We start from the raw sequence: 20246 nt of genomic DNA on the forward strand, positions 1-20246 counted from the left end.
TCAGTCCTTCCCGTGGGCCCGGGGCGGCATTGCAAGTCCCTGTGGCCAGGATCGTGCAGCCAGTGAGGACCCACTGGCCCCGAGTCCCTGGGCCTGGCTTTAAGTCCTGAGGCCCCTCGTGCTGAGCAGCTGCCTTGCCCGCTGGCCCAGCGTCCCCAACACAAGGCCGGTGACCGCAGTGCCCACCTGCAATGGGGCTGTCCGAGCTCCAGCTGACCTGCTGGCCCCAAGGTGGCTGAGGTCAGCGGCAGGCATTGGCGGGTTCTGCAGACTCAGTGGCTTCCCTCCCGCAGTCCTTGACCTCGGCCGGGGCTTCCATCCTGACTCCTGCTCACCAGGGCTCACGCTGCTTCAGTGGAGGGGACCTGCCAGGCTCAGGGCCACGGGCAGCCTCTTCCCCGTGCCTGGCTGTCAGAGCCCGCCACTGTGGGGGGGTTCTCGATTTTCGGCTCATGGGACGCCCTGGTGGCCTTGGCAGCTGGGCCCATGTTGAGACATCCCTAATGGTGTTTCCCCCAGAGCCACGGTGGAGGGCATCTTGGCTGCCCCTCCTGTCACCAGGTGACCTGACACCCCCCCCCCCCCGCCGGCTGCTGGTGGTTCCCTTCGCTGGCTCGGAAGCTTTATGGGTGAGGCACCCCCGCAGGCACTAGGCTCCCTGCCCCTGTGGCTAGGCGGCTCCTCTTCCAATGGCCTTTCCTCCACACTTGGTGACAAGACATCTGACCCCCAGGGTGGCTTTGGAAAACCTTTGGGCTGGAATCTCACTGCACCAACATAACCCTAAAGGAGAGAACAGTCCTCATGTTATTTAGGAGACCAGAGAGGTTAGGCAACTTGACTCAACTTGCACAGCCAGTTAGGGACATAGCCAGGCTCGCTGACTTCACAACTCCAGGACCTGGGTTGTTCAGGAGAGCTCTGAAGTGCACCTGAACCCACCTTCCCCACACACAGCTCAGGCCAGACATGAGGGTGTCCCACCCTCCCTCCCTGTCCCCCCACTCCTAACCACAGGCCAACTCATCCAGGTTCTCTGCTTCAAGATCAGCAACTAATAAAGGTTCCAGGAAACTTGTAGGGAGGGTGGGACGCAGTGGAAAGGACCAGGAGCCCTCGGCCTGGGGCCTAATGAACTGCAAGTTCTTGAGAAAGTCACTTCCCCCCTTCAGGCCTCTGGTCACTTGAAGAGAAAGGGCTAGACTGAGCCAGATGCTCACAGTTTGGAATTCTGCCCACCCACCCACTCACCATCTATGTGCCCATCCGTCCATATCCACCCAGGCGTGTCCCCAGCATCCTGGCCCCAGCCTTTCACCCCTCTTTCCACCCACCCATCCGTCTGTCCATCCACCCATCCTCTACCCACCCACCTACGTGCCAGGCCTGGGCTTTGCACCAGACACAGATGGAGGCCTGTAGCCAGGGCCCACACAGAGGAGCCCACGGTGGTGTCCAAGGTCCTACAGCTAGTCAGGGGCCAGGCTTCCATCCTGGGGCTCCGACCCCAAGCCAGCAGGCCACTGTTCCTGGACCTGGTGGCCTTCCTTCTATTGAGCTGTTAGGCCCCGAGGGCCGCGAGTGGAGACCACTCTTCTGTGCTTCTCGGTGGCCCGTGCTGGGACCCCCGACCTGTGTTCCGTCTCTGGTGCTCCTGGCCATCTTGGGAGCCAGGGCTTCCTATGTCCGAGGAGACCAAGGAGGAGACCAAGGCTCTGAGAGCCTGCCCAGGGACTCCTCTGTGACATCATCAGCCACTGTCCTCCTGTGCCCCACTGCACTTCTGAGTCCTGGGTCAGATTCAGGCTCTGGGTCTTGGGAAAGGTCCTCCTCAGCCTCTGCTGCCTCCTGGGGCAGGACTGGCCCCTTTTTGATAGGATTTCTGTGGGTGTTACCTGGGGACATGCCCGTGAATGGCTCGGGTGAACCCTCCGACCCTAGGCTGTGTCAGGGTACACCTGTTACGTGCTACCCAGAGGCAGACAGGTAGAGACGGGGAGTTTTCAGAGGAGGACTGACTGCCCAACATACTTTGGATGTATGGACAGATGGATGGATAGATGGATGAAGGACGAGGCCATAGTCAAGAACAGCATGTTGGGAGCTGCCCATGATACACCATGGGAGTGGCCATCTCCTACATGGGAGGAGGGCCCCGGGGCCACAATTAATTCCTCATTCCTCACGCCTCCTCCCAGGCAGACCTCAAGCCTCATTACCCTGATGAGTCCCTGAACTGGGGATTTGTGTAATCTTGTTTCCCTCCAGCTGGCCCCTAGAGTGCCATTGTGCTGTGCTGCAGCCCATCAGACTGTCCCCAGCAGGCAGAGGCTGGGGCCTCGCTGCTCAAGGAAAGCCCTGCAGCCAGGTGACCACCAGCAACTCCCCAGCACCCCAGATTGCCCAGACACAGAGGGGCAAATTGTGAAGTTCTCAACACCCGCAGACTGAGAAGGAAAGGGGACCCATGAGTGTCTCCACCTGCGAGCCTTTCTACCACTACAGTGTTATCCACTGGTACAAGCTGGGGACCTCCTTCAGGGGGACTTCAGGATGATGTCAGAGGCCTCCAGAAAACTCTAGAGCTAGAGTAGCAAGAGGTCGGGGTGCTCAGGTTTGGGTTCACCCTGAAGCTGGCTCTGGGATCCTGACTTCTTGGAAGGAGGCCATGGGGAGTTCTCCACTCCAGGACTGTGTTCTCAGAGGTAAAAGTCGGGACATCCTGAAGGTGGGAGTAGGGGCCTCCTGAAGGTGGGAGGAGGGACCTCTTGAAGTTGGGAGTGAGGACCTCCTGAAGGTGGGAGTGAGGACCTCCTGAAGGTGGGAGTGAGGACCTCCTGAAGTTGGATTGAAGACCTCCTGAACGTGGGAGTGAGGACCTCCTGAAGGTGGAGTGAGACCTCCTGAATGTGGGAATGAGGACCTCCTGAAGGAGGGAGTGAGGACCTCCTGAAGGTGGCAGTGAGGACGTCCTGAATGTGGGAGTAGGGACCTCCTGAAGGTGGGAGTGAGGACCTCCTGAACGTGGGAGTGAGGACCTCCTGAAGGTGGGGAGAGAGGACCTCCTGAAGTTGGGAGTGAGGACCTCCTGAATGTGGGGAGTGAGGACCTCCTGAAGGTGGGAGTGAGGATCTCCTGAAGGTGGGAGTGAGGACCTCTTGTATGTGGGAGCGAGAAACTCCTGAAGGTGAGGAGTGAGGACCAACTGAAGTTGTGGAGTGGGGACCTTCTGAAGGTGGGAGTGAGGACCTCCAGAAGGTAGGAGTAGGGACCTCCTGAAAGTGGGAGTAGGGACCTCGTGAAGGTGGCAGTGAGGACCTCCTGAAGGTGGGAGTGAGGACCTCCTGAATTTGGGAGTGAGGACCTCCTGAATGTGGGAGTTAGACCTCCTTAAGGTGGGAGTGAGGACCTCCTGAATGTGTGGGTAGGGACGTCCTGAAGGAGCGAATGAGGACCTCCTGAATGTGGGAGTGAGGACCTCCTGAAGGTGGAGTGAAGACCTCCTGAAAGTGGGAGTGAGGACCTCCTGAAGGTGGGAGTGAGGACCTCCTGAATGTGGGAGTGAGGACCTCCTGATGGTGGGAGTAAGGACCTCCTGAAGGTGGGGATTGGGGACTCCTGAATGGGGGAGTGAGGACCTCCTGAATTGGGAGTGAGGACCTCCTGAATGCGGGAGTGAGTACCTCCTGAATATGGGGAGTGAGGACCTCCTGAAGGTGGGAGTAGGGACCTCCTAAAGGTGAGAGTGAGGACCTCCTTAAGGTGGGAGTGAGGACTTCCTGAAGGTTATAGTGAGGACCTCCTGTATGTGGGAGTGAGGACCTCCTGAATGTGGGAGTAGTGATCTCCTGAAAGTGGGAGTGAGGACCTCCTGAAGGTGGGAGTGAGGACCTCCTCAAGGTGGGAGTGAGGACCTCCTGAAGGTGGGAGTAGGGACCTCCTGAAGGTGGGAGTGAGGACCTTCTGAAGGTGGGAGTGAGGACCTCCTGAAGGTGGGAGTGAGGACCTCCTGAAGGTGGGGTTTGAGGACCTCCCGATGGTGGGAATAGGGACGTCCTGAAGGTGGGGAGTAAAGACCTCCTGAAGGTGGGAGTAGGGACCTCCTGAAGGTGGGAGTGAGGACCTCCTGATGGTGGAGTAGGGACCTCCTGAATGTGGGAGTGAGGACCTCATGAAGGTGGGAGTGAGGACCTCCTGAAGGTGGGGAGTGAGAACCTCCTGATGTGGGAGTGAGGACCTCCTGAAGGTGGGAGTGAGGACCTCCTGAAGGTAGGATTGAGGACCTCCTGAAGTTGAGATTGAGAACCTCCTGTATGTGGGAGTGAGGACCTCCTGAATGTGGGAGTAGGGACCTCCTGAAGGTGGGGAGTGAGGACCTCCTGGAGGTGGGTAGCGAGGACCTCCTGAAGGTGGGAGTGAGGACCTCCTGAAGGTGGGTGTGAGGACCTCCTGATGGTGGGGATTGAGGACCTCCTGAAGGTGGGAGTAGGGACCTCCTGAAGGTGGGAGTGAGGACCTACTGATGGTGGGAGTTGGGACCTCCTGAAGGTGGGAGTGAGGACCTCCTGAAGGTGGGAGTGAGGACCTTTTGAAGGTGGGGAGTGAGGACCTTCTGAAGGTGGGAGTAGGGACCTACTGAAGGTGGGAGTGAGGCTCTCCTGAAGGTGGGAGTGAGGACCTCCTGATGGTGCGAGTGAGGACATCCTGAATGTAGGAGTAGGGACCTCCTGAATGTGGGAGTAGGGACCTCCTGAAGGTGGGAGTGAGGACCTCCTGAAGGTGGGAGTAAGGACTTCCTGAAGGTGGGAGTGAGGACCTCCGGAAGGCGAAAGTGAGGACTTCCTGAAGGTAGGAGTAGGGACCTCCTGAAGGTGGGGAGTGGGGACATCCCGAAGTTGAGAGTAGGACCTCCTGAAGGTGAAAGTGAGGATCTCCTGAAGGGGGGAGTAGGGACCTCCTGAAGGTGGGGAGTGAGGACCTCCTGAAGGTGGTGAGTAGAGACCTCCTTACGGTAGGTGTAGGGACCTCCTGAATGTGGGGTGTGAGGACCTCCTGAAGGTGGGTTCTAGAGATATCCTGAAGGTGGGAGTAGGGACCTCCTGAAGGTGGGGTGTGAGGACCTCCTGAAGGTGGGGAGTAGGACCTCCTGAAGGTGGGAGTAGTGACCTCCTGAAGGTGAGAGTAGGGACCTCCTGAAGGTGGGAGTAGGGACCTCTAGAAGGTGGGAGTGAGGACCTCCTGAAAGTGGGAGTGAGGACCTCCAGAAGGTAGAGTGAGGACCTCCTGAATGTGGGAGTGAGGACCTCCTGAAGGTGAGGAGTGAGGACCTCCTGAAGGTGGGAGTGAGGACCTCCTGAATGTTTGAGTAGGGACGTCCTGAAGGTGGGAGTATGGACCTCCTGAATGTGGGAGTGAGGACCTCCTGAAGGTGGGGATTGAAGACCTCCTGAAGGTGGGATTGAGGACCTCCTGAAGGTGGGAGTGAGGACCTCCTGAAGGTGGTGAGTAGGAACCTCTTGATGGTGGGAGTGAGGACCTCATGAATGTGTGAGTAGGGACGTCCTGAAGGAGCGAATGAGTACCTCATGAATGTGGGAGTGAGGACCTCATGAAGGTGGAGTGAGGACCTCATGAATGTGGGAGTGAGGACCTCCTGAAAGTGGAGTGAGGACCTCCTGAAGGTGGGAGTGAGGACCTCCTGAAGGTGGGGAGTGAGGACCTCCTGTATGTGGGAGTGAGGACCTCCTGAAGGTGGGAGTGAGGACCTCCTGAAGTTGGATTGAAGACCTCCTGAACGTGGGAGTGAGGACCTCCTGAAGGTGGAGTGAGGACCTCCTGAATGTGGGAATGAGGACCTCCTGAAGGAGGGAGTGAGGACCTCCTGAAGGTGGCAGTGAGGACGTCCTGAATGTGGGAGTAGGGACCTCCTGAAGGTGGGAGTGAGGACCTCCTGAACCTGGGAGTGAGTACCTCCTGAAGTTGGGGAGAGAGGACCTCCTGAAGGTGGGCGTGAGGACCTCCTGAATATGGGGAGTGAGGACCTCCGGAAGGTGGGAGTATGGACCTCCTGAAGGTGGGAGTGAGGACCTCTTGTATGTGGGAGTGAGAACCTCCTGAAGGTGAGGAGTGAGGACCAACTGAAGTTGTGGATTGGGGACCTTCTGAAGGTGGGAGTGAGGACCTCCAGAAGGTAGGAGTAGGGACCTCCTCAAAGTGGGAGTAGGGACCTCGTGAAGGTGGCAGTTAGGACCTCCTGAAGGTGGGAGTGAGGACCTCCTGAATTTGGGAATGAGGACATCCTGAATGTGGGAGTTAGACCTCCTTAAGGTGGGAGTGAGGACCTCCTGAATGTGTGGGTAGGGACGTCCTGAAGGAGCAAATGAGGACCTCCTGAATGTGGGAGTGAGGACCTCCTGAAGGTGGAGTGAAGACCTCCTGAAAGTGGGAGTGAGGACCTCCTGAAGGTGGGAGTGAGGACCTCCTGAAGGTGGGAGTGAGGACCTCCTGATGGTGGGAGGAAGGACCTCCTGAAGGTGGGGATTGGGGACTCCTGAATGGGGGAGTGAGGACCTCCTGAATTGGGAGTGAGGACCTCCTGAATGCGGGAGTCAGTACCTCCTAAATATGGGGAGTGAGGACCTCCTGAAGGTGGGAGTAGGGACCTCCTAAAGGTGAGAGTGAGGATCTCCTTAAGGTGGGAGTGAGGACTTCCTGAAGGTTATAGTGAGGACCTCCTGTATGTGGGAGTGAGGACCTCCTGAATGTGGGAGTAGTGATCTTCTGAAAGTGGGAGTGAGGACCTCCTGAAGGTGGTGTGTGAGGACCTCCTGAAGGTGGGGAGTAGGACCTCCTGAAGGTGGGAGTAGTGACCTCCTGAAGGTGAGAGTAGGGACCTCCTGAAGGTGGGAGTAGGGACCTCCCGAAGGTGGGAGTGAGGACCTCCTGAAAGTGGGAGTGAGGACCTCCAGAAGGTGGAGTGAGGACCTCCTGAATGTGGGAGTGAGGACCTCCTGAAGGTGGAGTGAGACCTCCTGAATGTGGGAATGAGGACCTCCTGAAGGAGGGAGTGAGGACCTCCTGAAGGTGGCAGTGAGGACGTCCTGAATGTGGGAGTAGGGACCTCCTGAAGGTGGGAGTGAGGACCTCCTGAACGTGGGAGTGAGGACCTCCTGAAGGTGGGGAGAGAGGACCTCCTGAAGTTGGGAGTGAGGACCTCCTGAATGTGGGGAGTGAGGACCTCCTGAAGGTGGGAGTGAGGATCTCCTGAAGGTGGGAGTGAGGACCTCTTGTATGTGGGAGCGAGAAACTCCTGAAGGTGAGGAGTGAGGACCAACTGAAGTTGTGGAGTGGGGACCTTCTGAAGGTGGGAGTGAGGACCTCCAGAAGGTAGGAGTAGGGACCTCCTGAAAGTGGGAGTAGGGACCTCGTGAAGGTGGCAGTGAGGACCTCCTGAAGGTGGGAGTGAGGACCTCCTGAATTTGGGAGTGAGGACCTCCTGAATGTGGGAGTTAGACCTCCTTAAGGTGGGAGTGAGGACCTCCTGAATGTGTGGGTAGGGACGTCCTGAAGGAGCGAATGAGGACCTCCTGAATGTGGGAGTGAGGACCTCCTGAAGGTGGAGTGAAGACCTCCTGAAAGTGGGAGTGAGGACCTCCTGAAGGTGGGAGTGAGGACCTCCTGAATGTGGGAGTGAGGACCTCCTGATGGTGGGAGTAAGGACCTCCTGAAGGTGGGGATTGGGGACTCCTGAATGGGGGAGTGAGGACCTCCTGAATTGGGAGTGAGGACCTCCTGAATGCGGGAGTGAGTACCTCCTGAATATGGGGAGTGAGGACCTCCTGAAGGTGGGAGTAGGGACCTCCTAAAGGTGAGAGTGAGGACCTCCTTAAGGTGGGAGTGAGGACTTCCTGAAGGTTATAGTGAGGACCTCCTGTATGTGGGAGTGAGGACCTCCTGAATGTGGGAGTAGTGATCTCCTGAAAGTGGGAGTGAGGACCTCCTGAAGGTGGGAGTGAGGACCTCCTCAAGGTGGGAGTGAGGACCTCCTGAAGGTGGGAGTAGGGACCTCCTGAAGGTGGGAGTGAGGACCTTCTGAAGGTGGGAGTGAGGACCTCCTGAAGGTGGGAGTGAGGACCTCCTGAAGGTGGGGTTTGAGGACCTCCCGATGGTGGGAATAGGGACGTCCTGAAGGTGGGGAGTAAAGACCTCCTGAAGGTGGGAGTAGGGACCTCCTGAAGGTGGGAGTGAGGACCTCCTGATGGTGGAGTAGGGACCTCCTGAATGTGGGAGTGAGGACCTCATGAAGGTGGGAGTGAGGACCTCCTGAAGGTGGGGAGTGAGAACCTCCTGATGTGGGAGTGAGGACCTCCTGAAGGTGGGAGTGAGGACCTCCTGAAGGTAGGATTGAGGACCTCCTGAAGTTGAGATTGAGAACCTCCTGTATGTGGGAGTGAGGACCTCCTGAATGTGGGAGTAGGGACCTCCTGAAGGTGGGGAGTGAGGACCTCCTGGAGGTGGGTAGCGAGGACCTCCTGAAGGTGGGAGTGAGGACCTCCTGAAGGTGGGTGTGAGGACCTCCTGATGGTGGGGATTGAGGACCTCCTGAAGGTGGGAGTAGGGACCTCCTGAAGGTGGGAGTGAGGACCTACTGATGGTGGGAGTTGGGACCTCCTGAAGGTGGGAGTGAGGACCTCCTGAAGGTGGGAGTGAGGACCTTTTGAAGGTGGGGAGTGAGGACCTTCTGAAGGTGGGAGTAGGGACCTACTGAAGGTGGGAGTGAGGCTCTCCTGAAGGTGGGAGTGAGGACCTCCTGATGGTGCGAGTGAGGACATCCTGAATGTAGGAGTAGGGACCTCCTGAATGTGGGAGTAGGGACCTCCTGAAGGTGGGAGTGAGGACCTCCTGAAGGTGGGAGTAAGGACTTCCTGAAGGTGGGAGTGAGGACCTCCGGAAGGCGAAAGTGAGGACTTCCTGAAGGTAGGAGTAGGGACCTCCTGAAGGTGGGGAGTGGGGACATCCCGAAGTTGAGAGTAGGACCTCCTGAAGGTGAAAGTGAGGATCTCCTGAAGGGGGGAGTAGGGACCTCCTGAAGGTGGGGAGTGAGGACCTCCTGAAGGTGGTGAGTAGAGACCTCCTTACGGTAGGTGTAGGGACCTCCTGAATGTGGGGTGTGAGGACCTCCTGAAGGTGGGTTCTAGAGATATCCTGAAGGTGGGAGTAGGGACCTCCTGAAGGTGGGGTGTGAGGACCTCCTGAAGGTGGGGAGTAGGACCTCCTGAAGGTGGGAGTAGTGACCTCCTGAAGGTGAGAGTAGGGACCTCCTGAAGGTGGGAGTAGGGACCTCTAGAAGGTGGGAGTGAGGACCTCCTGAAAGTGGGAGTGAGGACCTCCAGAAGGTAGAGTGAGGACCTCCTGAATGTGGGAGTGAGGACCTCCTGAAGGTGAGGAGTGAGGACCTCCTGAAGGTGGGAGTGAGGACCTCCTGAATGTTTGAGTAGGGACGTCCTGAAGGTGGGAGTATGGACCTCCTGAATGTGGGAGTGAGGACCTCCTGAAGGTGGGGATTGAAGACCTCCTGAAGGTGGGATTGAGGACCTCCTGAAGGTGGGAGTGAGGACCTCCTGAAGGTGGTGAGTAGGAACCTCTTGATGGTGGGAGTGAGGACCTCATGAATGTGTGAGTAGGGACGTCCTGAAGGAGCGAATGAGTACCTCATGAATGTGGGAGTGAGGACCTCATGAAGGTGGAGTGAGGACCTCATGAATGTGGGAGTGAGGACCTCCTGAAAGTGGAGTGAGGACCTCCTGAAGGTGGGAGTGAGGACCTCCTGAAGGTGGGGAGTGAGGACCTCCTGTATGTGGGAGTGAGGACCTCCTGAAGGTGGGAGTGAGGACCTCCTGAAGTTGGATTGAAGACCTCCTGAACGTGGGAGTGAGGACCTCCTGAAGGTGGAGTGAGGACCTCCTGAATGTGGGAATGAGGACCTCCTGAAGGAGGGAGTGAGGACCTCCTGAAGGTGGCAGTGAGGACGTCCTGAATGTGGGAGTAGGGACCTCCTGAAGGTGGGAGTGAGGACCTCCTGAACCTGGGAGTGAGTACCTCCTGAAGTTGGGGAGAGAGGACCTCCTGAAGGTGGGCGTGAGGACCTCCTGAATATGGGGAGTGAGGACCTCCGGAAGGTGGGAGTATGGACCTCCTGAAGGTGGGAGTGAGGACCTCTTGTATGTGGGAGTGAGAACCTCCTGAAGGTGAGGAGTGAGGACCAACTGAAGTTGTGGATTGGGGACCTTCTGAAGGTGGGAGTGAGGACCTCCAGAAGGTAGGAGTAGGGACCTCCTCAAAGTGGGAGTAGGGACCTCGTGAAGGTGGCAGTTAGGACCTCCTGAAGGTGGGAGTGAGGACCTCCTGAATTTGGGAATGAGGACATCCTGAATGTGGGAGTTAGACCTCCTTAAGGTGGGAGTGAGGACCTCCTGAATGTGTGGGTAGGGACGTCCTGAAGGAGCAAATGAGGACCTCCTGAATGTGGGAGTGAGGACCTCCTGAAGGTGGAGTGAAGACCTCCTGAAAGTGGGAGTGAGGACCTCCTGAAGGTGGGAGTGAGGACCTCCTGAAGGTGGGAGTGAGGACCTCCTGATGGTGGGAGGAAGGACCTCCTGAAGGTGGGGATTGGGGACTCCTGAATGGGGGAGTGAGGACCTCCTGAATTGGGAGTGAGGACCTCCTGAATGCGGGAGTCAGTACCTCCTAAATATGGGGAGTGAGGACCTCCTGAAGGTGGGAGTAGGGACCTCCTAAAGGTGAGAGTGAGGATCTCCTTAAGGTGGGAGTGAGGACTTCCTGAAGGTTATAGTGAGGACCTCCTGTATGTGGGAGTGAGGACCTCCTGAATGTGGGAGTAGTGATCTTCTGAAAGTGGGAGTGAGGACCTCCTGAAGGTGGTGTGTGAGGACCTCCTGAAGGTGGGGAGTAGGACCTCCTGAAGGTGGGAGTAGTGACCTCCTGAAGGTGAGAGTAGGGACCTCCTGAAGGTGGGAGTAGGGACCTCCCGAAGGTGGGAGTGAGGACCTCCTGAAAGTGGGAGTGAGGACCTCCAGAAGGTGGAGTGAGGACCTCCTGAATGTGGGAGTGAGGACCTCCTGAAGGTGAGGAGTGAGGACCTCCTGAAGGTGGGAGTGAGGACCTCCTGATTGTTTGAGTAGGGACGTCCTGAAGGTGGGAGTATGGACCTCCTGAATGTGGGAGTGAGGACCTCCTGAAGGTGGGGATTGAAGACCTCCTGAAGGTGGGATTGAGGACCTCCTGAAGGTGGGAGAGAGGACCTCCTGAAGGTGGTTAGTAGGAACCTCTTGATGGTGGGAGTGAGGACCTCCTGAATGTGTGAGTAGGGACGTCCTGAAGGAGCGAATGAGTACCTCATGAATGTGGGAGTGAGGACCTCATGAAGGCGGAGTGAGGACCTCATGAATGTGGGAGTGAGGACCTCCTGAAGGTGAGGAGTGAGGACCTCCTGAAGGTGGGAGTGAGGACCTCCTGAATGTTTGAGTAGGGACGTCCTGAAGGTGGGAGTATGGACCTCCTGAATGTGGGAGTGAGGACCTCCTGAAGGTGGGGATTGAAGACCTCCTGAAGGTGGGATTGAGGACCTCCTGAAGGTGGGAGTGAGGACCTCCTGAAGGTGGTGAGTAGGAACCTCTTGATGGTGGGAGTGAGGACCTCCTGAATGTGTGAGTAGGGACGTCCTGAAGGAGCGAATGAGTACCTCATGAATGTGGGAGTGAGGACCTCATGAAGGTGGAGTGAGGACCTCATGAATGTGGGAGTGAGGACCTCCTGAAAGTGGAGTGAGGACCTCCTGAAGGTGGGAGTGAGGACCTCCTGAAGGTGGGGAGTGAGGACCTCCTGTATGTGGGAGTGAGGACCTCCTGAAGGTGGGAGTGAGGACCTCCTGAAGTTGGATTGAAGACCTCCTGAACGTGGGAGTGAGGACCTCCTGAAGGTGGAGTGAGGACCTCCTGAATGTGGGAGTAGGGACCTCCTGAAGGTGGGAGTGAGGACCTCCTGAACGTGGGAGTGAGGACCTCCTGAAGTTGGGGAGAGAGGACCTCCTGAAGGTGGGAGTGAGGACCTCCTGAATGTGGGGAGTGAGGACCTCCTGAAGGTGGGAGTATGGACCTCCTGAAGGTGGGAGTGAGGACCTCTTGTATGTGGGAGTGAGAACCTCCTGAAGGTGAGGAGTGAGGACCAACTGAAGTTGTGGAGTGGGGACCTTCTGAAGGTGGGAGTGAGGACCTCCAGAAGGTAGGAGTAGGGACCTCCTGAAAGTGGGAGTAGGGACCTCGTGAAGGTGGCAGTTAGGACCTCCTGAAGGTGGGAGTGAGGACCTACTGAATTTCGGAATGAGGACATCCAGAATGTGGGAGTTAGACCTCCTTAAGGTGGGAGTGAAGACCTCCTGAATGTGTGGGTAGGGACGTCCTGAAGGAGCGAATGAGGACCTCCTGAATTTGGGAGTGAGGACCTCCTGAAGGTGGAGTGAAGACCTCCTGAAAGTGGGAGTGAGGACCTCCTGAAGGTGGGAGTGAGGACCTCCTGAAGGTGGGAGTGAGGACCTCCTGATGGTGGGAGGAAGGACCTCCTGAAGGTGGGGATTGGGGACACCTGAATGGGGGAGTGAGGACCTCCTGAATTGGGAGTGAGGACCTCCTGAATGCGGGAGTCAGTACCTCCTAAATATGGGGAGTGAGGACCTCCTGAAGGTGGGAGTAGGGACCTCCTAAAGGTGAGAGTGAGGACCTCCTTAAGGTGGGAGTGAGGACTTCCTGAAGGTTATAGTGAGGACCTCCTGTATGTGGGAGTGAGGACCTCCTGAATGTGGGAGTAGTGATCTTCTGAAAGTGGGAGTGAGGACCTCCTGAAGGTGGGAGTGAGGACCTCCTGAAGGTGGGAGTGAGGACCTCCTGAAGGTGGGAGTGAGGACCTCCTGATGGTGGGAGGAAGGACCTCCTGAAGGTGGGGATTGGGGACTCCTGAATGGGGGAGTGAGGACCTCCTGAATTGGGAGTGAGGACCTCCTGAATGCGGGAGTCAGTACCTCCTAAATATGGGGAGTGAGGACCTCCTGAAGGTGGGAGTAGGGACCTCCTAAAGGTGAGAGTGAGGATCTCCTTAAGGTGGGAGTGAGGACTTCCTGAAGGTTATAGTGAGGACCTCCTGTATGTGGGAGTGAGGACCTCCTGAATGTGGGAGTAGTGATCTTCTGAAAGTGGGAGTGAGGACCTCCTGAAGGTGGTGTGTGAGGACCTCCTGAAGGTGGGGAGTAGGACCTCCTGAAGGTGGGAGTAGTGACCTCCTGAAGGTGAGAGTAGGGACCTCCTGAAGGTGGGAGTAGGGACCTCCCGAAGGTGGGAGTGAGGACCTCCTGAAAGTGGGAGTGAGGACCTCCAGAAGGTGGAGTGAGGACCTCCTGAATGTGGGAGTGAGGACCTCCTGAAGGTGAGGAGTGAGGACCTCCTGAAGGTGGGAGTGAGGACCTCCTGAATGTTTGAGTAGGGACGTCCTGAAGGTGGGAGTATGGACCTCCTGAATGTGGGAGTGAGGACCTCCTGAAGGTGGGGATTGAAGACCTCCTGAAGGTGGGATTGAGGACCTCCTGAAGGTGGGAGAGAGGACCTCCTGAAGGTGGTTAGTAGGAACCTCTTGATGGTGGGAGTGAGGACCTCCTGAATGTGTGAGTAGGGACGTCCTGAAGGAGCGAATGAGTACCTCATGAATGTGGGAGTGAGGACCTCATGAAGGCGGAGTGAGGACCTCATGAATGTGGGAGTGAGGACCTCCTGAAGGTGAGGAGTGAGGACCTCCTGAAGGTGGGAGTGAGGACCTCCTGAATGTTTGAGTAGGGACGTCCTGAAGGTGGGAGTATGGACCTCCTGAATGTGGGAGTGAGGACCTCCTGAAGGTGGGGATGAAGACCTCCTGAAGGTGGGATTGAGGACCTCCTGAAGGTGGGAGTGAGGACCTCCTGAAGGTGGTGAGTAGGAACCTCTTGATGGTGGGAGTGAGGACCTCATGAATGTGTGAGTAGGGACGTCCTGAAGGAGCGAATGAGTACCTCATGAATGTGGGAGTGAGGACCTCATGAAGGTGGAGTGAGGACCTCATGAATGTGGGAGTGAGGACCTCCTGAAAGTGGAGTGAGGACCTCCTGAAGGTGGGAGTGAGGACCTCCTGAAGGTGGGGAGTGAGGACCTCCTGTATGTGGGAGTGAGGACCTCCTGAAGGTGGGAGTGAGGACCTCCTGAAGTTGGATTGAAGACCTCCTGAACGTGGGAGTGAGGACCTCCTGAAGGTGGAGTGAGGACCTCCTGAATGTGGGAGTAGGGACCTCCTGAATGTGGGAGTGAGGACCTCCTGAACGTGGGAGTGAGGACCTCCTGAAGTTGGGGAGAGAGGACCTCCTGAAGGTGGGAGTGAGGACCTCCTGAATGTGGGGAGTGAGGACCTCCTGAAGGTGGGAGTATGGACCTCCTGAAGGTGGGAGTGAGGACCTCTTGTATGTGGGAGTGAGAACCTCCTGAAGGTGAGGAGTGAGGACCAACTGAAGTTGTGGAGTGGGGACCTTCTGAAGGTGGGAGTGAGGACCTCCAGAAGGTAGGAGTAGGGACCTCCTGAAAGTGGGAGTAGGGACCTCGTGAAGGTGGCAGTTAGGACCTCCTGAAGGTGGGAGTGAGGACCTACTGAATTTCGGAATGAGGACATCCAGAATGTGGGAGTTAGACCTCCTTAAGGTGGGAGTGAAGACCTCCTGAATGTGTGGGTAGGGACGTCCTGAAGGAGCGAATGAGGACCTCCTGAATTTGGGAGTGAGGACCTCCTGAAGGTGGAGTGAAGACCTCCTGAAAGTGGGAGTGAGGACCTCCTGAAGGTGGGAGTGAGGACCTCCTGAAGGTGGGAGTGAGGACCTCCTGATGGTGGGAGGAAGGACCTCCTGAAGGTGGGGATTGGGGACACCTGAATGGGGGAGTGAGGACCTCCTGAATTGGGAGTGAGGACCTCCTGAATGCGGGAGTCAGTACCTCCTAAATATGGGGAGTGAGGACCTCCTGAAGGTGGGAGTAGGGACCTCCTAAAGGTGAGAGTGAGGACCTCCTTAAGGTGGGAGTGAGGACTTCCTGAAGGTTATAGTGAGGACCTCCTGTATGTGGGAGTGAGGACCTCCTGAATGTGGGAGTAGTGATCTTCTGAAAGTGGGAGTGAGGACCTCCTGAAGGTGGGAGTGAGGACCTCCTCAAGGTGGGAGTGAGGACCTCCTGAAGGTGGGAGTAGGGACCTCCTGAAGGTGGGAGTGAGGAATTCCCGAAGGTCGGAGTGAGGACCTCCTGAAGGTGGGAGTGAGGACCTCCTGAATTCCGGATTGACGACCTCCTGAAGGTGGGGAGTAAGGACCTCCTGAAGGTGGGACTAGGGACCTCCTGAAGGTGAGAGTGAGGACCTCCTGAATGTGGGAGTGAGGACTTCCTGAAGGTGGGAGTGAGGACCTGCTGTATGTGGGAGTGAGGACCTCCTGAATGTGGGAGTAGTGACCTCCTGAAGGTGGGAGTGAGGACCTCCTGAATGTGGGGAGTGAGGACCTCCTGAAGATGGGAGTAGGGACCAGCTGAAGTTGGGATTGAGGACCTCCCAAAGGTGGGAATGGGGATCTCCTGAACGTGGGGAGTGAAGACCTCCTGAAAGTGGGAGTAGGGACCTCCTGAAGGTGAGAGTGAGGACCTCCTGAATGTGGGGAGTGAGGACCCCCTGAGGGAGGGAGTAGGGACCAGCTGAATTTGGGATTGAGGACCTCCCGAAGGTGGGAATGGGGATCTCCTGAACGTGGGGAGTGAAGACCTCCTGAAAGTGGGAGTAGGGACCTCCTGAAGGTGAGAGTGAGGACCTCCTGAATGTGGGAGTTAGACTTCCTTAAGGTGGGAGTGGGGACCTCCTGAAGGTGGGAGTGAGGACTTCCGGAAGGTGGGAGTGAGGACCTCCTGTATGTGGGAGTGAGGACCTCCTGAAGGAGGGAGTAGGGACCTCCTGAAGGTGGGAGTGAGGACCTCCTGAAGGTGGAATGAAGACCTCCTGAATGTGAGAGTAGGGACTTCCTGAAGGTGGGCGTGAGGACCTCCTGAAGGTGGGAGTGAGGACCTCCTGACTGTGGGAGTGAGGACCTCTTGTATGTGGGAGTGAGGACCTCCTGAAGGTGGGAGTGAGGACCTCCTGAAGGTGGGAGTGAGGACCACCTGAAGGTGGAGTGAGGACCTCCTGAAGGTGGGAGTGAGGACCTCCTGAAGGTGGGAGTGAGGACCTCCTGAAGGCGGGAGTAGGGACCTCCTGAAGGTGGGAGTGAGGACCTCCTGAAGGTGGGTGTGAGGACCTCCTGAAGGTGGGAGTACGGACATCCTGAAGGTGGGAGTGAGGACCTCCTGAAAGTGGGAGTGAGGACCTCCTGAAGGTGGGAGTGAGGACCACCTGAAGGTGGACTGAGGACCTCCTGAAGGTGGGAGTGAGGACCTCCTGAAGGTGGGAGTGAGGACCTCCTGAAGGCGGGAGTAGGGACCTCCTGAAGGTGGGAGTGAGGACCTCCTGAAGGTGGGTGTGAGGACCTCCTGAAGGTGGGAGTACGGACATCCTGAAGGTGGGAGTGAGGACCTCCTGAAAGTGGGAGTGAGGACCTCCTGAAGGTGGGGAGTGAGGACCTCTGGAAGGTGGGAGTAGTGACCTCCTGAAGGTGGGAGTGAGGACCTCCTGAAGGTGGGTGTGAGGACCTCCTGAAGGTGGGAGTTAGGACCTCCTGAAGGTGGGAGTGAGGACCTCCTAAAGGTGGGAGTCAGGACCTCTTGTATGTGGGAGTAGGGACCTCCTGAAGGTGGAAGTGAGGACCTCCTGAAGGTGGGAGTGAGGATCTCCTGAAGGTGGGAGTGAGGACCTCCTGAAGGTGGAAGTGAGGACCTCTTGTATGTGGGAGTGAGGACCTCCTGAAGGTGGGAGTGAGCACCTCCTGAAGGTGTCAGTGAGGACCTCCTGAATGTCAAAGTGGGTACCTCCTGAAGGTGGGAGTGAGGACGTCCTTAAGGTGGGATTGTGGAACTCCGGTATGTGGGAGTGAGGACCTCCTGAAGGTGGGAGTGAGGACCTCCTGAAGGTGGGAGTGAGGACCTCCTGAAAGTGGGAGTGAGGACCTCCTGAAGGTGGGGAGTGAGGACCTCTGGAAGGTGGGAGTAGGGACCTCCTTAAGGTGGGAGTGAGGACCTCCTGAATGTGGGAGTGAGGATCTCCTGAAGGTTGGAGTGAGGACCTCCTGAAGGTGGGAGTGAGGACCTCTTGTATGTGGGAGTGAGGACCTCCTGAAGGTGGGAGAGAGGACCTCCTGAAGGTGGGAGTGAGGACCTCCTGAATGTCAGAGTGGGTACCTACTGAAGGTGGGAGTGAGGACCTCCTTAAGGTGGGAGTGTGGAACTCCGGTATGTGGGAGTGAGGACCTCCTGAAGGTGGGAGTGAGGACCTCCTGAAGGTGGGAGTGAGGACCTCCTGAAGGTGGAGTGAGGACCTCCTGAAGGTGGGAGTGAGGACCTCCTGAAGGTGGGTGTGAGGACCTCCTGAAGGTGGGAGTGAGGACCTCCTGAAGGTCGGAGTAGGGACCTCCTGTATGTGGGAGTGAGGACCTCCTGAAGATGGGAGTGAGGACGTCCTGAAAGTGGGAGTAATGACCTCCTGAATGTGGGAGTAGGGACCTCCTGAAGGTGGGAGCCAGGACCCCCTGAAGGTGGGAGTGAGGACCTCCTGAATGTGGGAGTGAGGACATCCTGATGTTGGGAGTGTGGACCTCCTGATGGTGCGAGTGAGGAACTCCTGAAGGTGGGATTGAGGACCTCCTGAAGGTGGAATGAAGACCTCCTGAATGTGAGAGTAGGGACTTCCTGAAGGTGGGAGTGAGGACCTCCTGAAGGTGGGGGTGAGGACCTCCTGACTGTGGGAGTGAGGACCTCTTGTATGTGGGAGTGAGGACCTCGTGAAGGTGGGAGTGAGGACCTCCTGAAGGTGGGAGTGAGGACCACCTGAAGGTGGAGTGAGGACCTCCTGAAGGTGGGAGTGAGGACCTCCTGAAGGTGGGAGTGAGGACCTCCTGAAGGCGGGAGTAGGGACCTCCTGAAGCTGGGAGTGAGGACCTCCTGAAGGTGGGTGTGAGGACCTCCTGAAGGTGGGAGTACGGACATCCTGAAGGTGGGAGAGAGGACCTCCTGAAAGTGGGAGTGAGGACCTCCTGAAGGTGGGGAGTGAGGACCTCTGGAAGGTGGGAGTAGGGACCTCCTGAAGGTGGGAGTGAGGACCTCCTGAAGGTGGGTGTGAGGACCTCCTGAAGGTGGGAGTTAGGACCTCCTGAAGGTGGGAGTGAGGACCTCCTGAAGGTGGGAGTCAGGACCTCTTGTATGTGGGAGTAGGGACCTCCTGAAGGTGGAAGTGAGGACCTCCTGAAGGTGGGAGTGAGGATCTCCTGAAGGTGGGAGTGAGGACCTCCTGAAGGTGGGAGTGAGGACCTCTTGTATGTGGGAGTGAGGACCTCCTGAATGTGGGAGTGAGGACCTCCTGAAGGTGTCAGTGAGGACCTCCTGAATGTCAAAGTGGGTACCTCCTGAAGGTGGGAGTGAGGACCTCCTTAAGGTGGGATTGTGGATCTCCGGTATGTGGGAGTGAGGACCTCCTGAAGGTGGGAGTGAGGACCTCCTGAAGGTGGGAGTGAGGACCTCCTGAAGGTGGGAGTGAGGATCTCCTGAAGGTGGGAGTGAGGACCTCCTGAAGGTGGGAGTGAGGACCTCTTGTATGTGGGAGTGAGGACCTCCTGAAGGTGGGAGTGAGGACCTCATGAAGGTGGGAGTGAGGACCTCCTGAATGTCAGAGTGGGTACCTACTGAAGGTGGGAGTGAAGACCTCCTGAAGGTGGGAGTGTGGAACTCCGGTATGTGGGAGTGAGGACCTCCTGAAGGTGGGAGTGAGGACCTCCTGAAGGTGGGAGTGAGGACCTCCTGAAGGTGGAGTGAGGACCTCCTGAAGGTGGGAGTGAGGACCTCCTGAAGGTGGGAGTGAGGACCTCTTGAAGGTGGGAGTGAGGACCTCCTGAAGGTGGGAGTTAGGACCTCCTGATGGTGCGAGTTAGGACCTCCTGAAGGTGGGAGTGAGCACCTCCTGAAGGTGGGAGTGAGGACCTCCTCAAGGTGGGAGTGAGGACCTCCTGAAGGTGGGAGTGAGGACCTCCTGATGGTGCAAGTGAGAACCTCCTGAAGGTGGGAGTAGGGACCTCCTGAAGGTGGGAGAGAGGACCTCATGAAGGTGGGAGTGAGGACCTCCTGAAGGTCGGAGTGAGGACCTCCTGAAGGTTGAAGTGAGGACCTCCTGATGGTGCGAGTGAGGACCTCCTGAATGTGGGAGTAGGGACCTCCTGAAGGTGGAAGTGAGGACCTCCTGAAGGTGGGTGTGAGGACCTCCTGAAGGTGGGAGTGAGGACCTCCTGAAGGTGGAGTGAGGACCTCCTGAATGTGGGAATGAGGACCTCCTGAAGGAGGGAGTGAGGACCTCCTGAAGGTGGCAGTGAGGACGTCCTGAATGTGGGAGTAGGGACCTCCTGAATGTGGGAGTGAGGACCTCCTGAACGTGGGAGTGAGTACCTCCTGAAGTTGGGGAGAGAGGACCTCCTGAAGGTGGGCGTGAGGACCTCCTGAATATGGGGAGTGAGGACCTCCTGAAGGTGGGAGTATGGACCTCCTGAAGGTGGGAGTGAGGACCTCTTGTATGTGGGAGTGAGAACCTCCTGAAGGTGAGGAGTGAGGACCAACTGAAGTTGTGTAGTGGGGACCTTCTGAAGGTGGGAGTGAGGACCTCCAGAAGGTAGGAGTAGGGACCTCCTCAAAGTGGGAGTAGGGACCTCGTGAAGGTGGCAGTTAGGACCTCCTGAAGGTGGGAGTGAGGACCTCCTGAATTTGGGAATGAGGACATCCTGAATGTGGGAGTGAGTCCTCCTTAAGGTGGGAGTGAGGACCTCCGGAATGTGTGGGTAGGGACGTCCTGAAGGAGCAAATGAGGACCTCCTGAATGTGGGAGTGAGGACCTCCTGAAGGTGGAGTGAAGACCTCCTGAAAGTGGGAGTGAGGCCCTCCTGAAGGTGGGAGTGAGGACCTCCTGAAGGTGGGAGTGAGGACCTCCTGATGGTGGGAGGA

The sequence above is a fragment of the Urocitellus parryii genome, chromosome 10, assembly GCF_045843805.1.
Source record: "Urocitellus parryii isolate mUroPar1 chromosome 10, mUroPar1.hap1, whole genome shotgun sequence".
Taxonomy (NCBI): Eukaryota; Metazoa; Chordata; class Mammalia; order Rodentia; family Sciuridae; genus Urocitellus; species Urocitellus parryii.